The following is a 1848-nucleotide window of genomic DNA, read 5'->3' as shown; positions in this document are numbered from 1 at the left end:
TATCTCATGCCTTTTCCTACAAAGCTACTGCTGATGTGCTTCAGAAAAAAATAAGAAAATGAAGAGGAAGGAAAACCTGGAGCCAAAGAAAGAACCCAAAGGAGGGATGATAGCTACCTCACAGGTTTAAAGAGTGACCATTTCAGGAGAAGCAGACTAGTGGAACAGTGTTTGGGGCTTTTTTAAATATACTTTTAACTACCTAAAAAGTCATGTTAATACAGATAGATCTGATAAAGCATTTGAGAAAAAATTTAACGATAGGTACATAGGTTAACAATTGAATTAATGATTGGAGACAATTATTAACACCAGGAAAAGAATTAAAAAGGAAATATAATTAAAGTGCTTTCCTATACTCTGCAATAAACAGTATTTGCACAAAGCTAACAATGAAGAATGCAAACTGACAACTGAGTAAACCAAAAGTTTTATAATCATATAGACGAACAGATGTAGTTGGTGTTACAGGTTGAATGGTATCCAAAATTCATATGTCAAAGTCCTAATCCCCTTCTGAATGTGACTGTGTTTGGAGATAGAATTTTTAAAGAGGTAATAAATGTTAAATGAAGTCATTAAGGTGAGCCCTAATCCAATATGACTGGTGTTCTTGTAAGAAAAAGAAATTAAGACACAGATATGTACATGGAAGACCATGTGAAGACACCAGAAGAAAATGGCCATCTATAAACCAAGAAGAGAGGCTTCAGGAGAAACCAACCCTCTTGCTACCTTGATCTTGGACTTCCAGCCTCCAGAACTGTGAGGAAATAAATTTCTGTTGTTGAAACTGCCCAGTTTGTAGTACTTTGTTATGGCAGCCCTAGCGGACTAAGACAGTTGGGAAACATGTCAGTCAAATCTTCATAAATTATAATAGGAAGTCAATGTGCAAAAATATCCAAAATTGACAAATCAAGAAATTTAAAATTTGAATATAAATATAATTTTTTAAAAGCATTTGTTAGTATGAACCTCCCTCCACTTGGCTTCAAGCTACCAGAACGCAGCCCCCCACACACACACCCTTAATCTTCTCCTCAGCTCTTCTACTGAAGAATTTGGCTTTCAGGATGACAGGCTGTTTTGGGAGCTTTCCTTTTCCCAAAACTTTGTAGTAGCCCAATTACACCATATCAATGATAAGAGCAGCTCCAGTCCTATTTTTGGCAGCATTTACCCGCATCTGCTCACTGACCAATGTCCACAGTTTATCAAGGTTGACAACTGGGCAGAAGCTCTGGTTCCTTTTTAAGTGGTAATGCCTCCTACCAACTTTTCCAAAGTAACCTGGATGATATTGATCGAAGTTGATCCTGTGGTGAAGCATGCCACCAGCATGACCCTGGTGTCCTGAGTGCTTTTGGTGCTTGCCCATGAGGCTGTGGACCACATGGCCCTGAAGTTTCCAGGTCTTCCTCAGTCTGGATGGCATGTCAGCAGCCCAGATGAAAGAGCTAATTTTTAAAAGCTAAAGGAATTTAAAGAGTTGTCTCTGAAGAATGAGATGGGGCTCCCCACTCCACCTTGAATCTTTAAAGCCAGATGTATTTCAGAATTCAGATATTTTCTGATTTTTAAAAGATAATATGCACATACTGTATTATAAGCACACAATTACGTGCTCATAATTATGAGCAGCACCCCATAATTAACACAATATTCTTTTTGAGAGAGAGAGAGAGAGCACAAGTGAGGGGGAGGGACAGAGGGAGAGGGAGAGAGAGAGAGAGAATCCCAAGCAGGCTCAGTGCCCAGCACAGAGCCGGACCCTGAGATCAGCCGAAATCAAGAGTCAGACTCTTAACCAATTGAACAACCCAGGCACTCCAACACAATATTTTT

General features: G+C 39.3%; 1 pseudogene; it reads right to left on the bottom strand.

Moving 5' to 3' along the window:
- Window positions 1–994: 994 nt before the first annotated feature.
- On the bottom strand, window positions 995–1438 carry LOC102731886 (large ribosomal subunit protein uL15 pseudogene; annotated as a pseudogene).
- Between the last annotated feature and the right edge of the window lie 410 nt (window positions 1439–1848).

Source organism: Leptonychotes weddellii, chromosome 1 (assembly GCF_054177405.1).
Source record: "Leptonychotes weddellii isolate Sample4059 chromosome 1, ASM5417740v2, whole genome shotgun sequence".
Taxonomy (NCBI): domain Eukaryota; kingdom Metazoa; phylum Chordata; class Mammalia; order Carnivora; family Phocidae; genus Leptonychotes; species Leptonychotes weddellii.
Note: the sequence above shows the minus strand (reverse complement) of the source record. Positions and strands in the feature narration are given on the sequence as shown.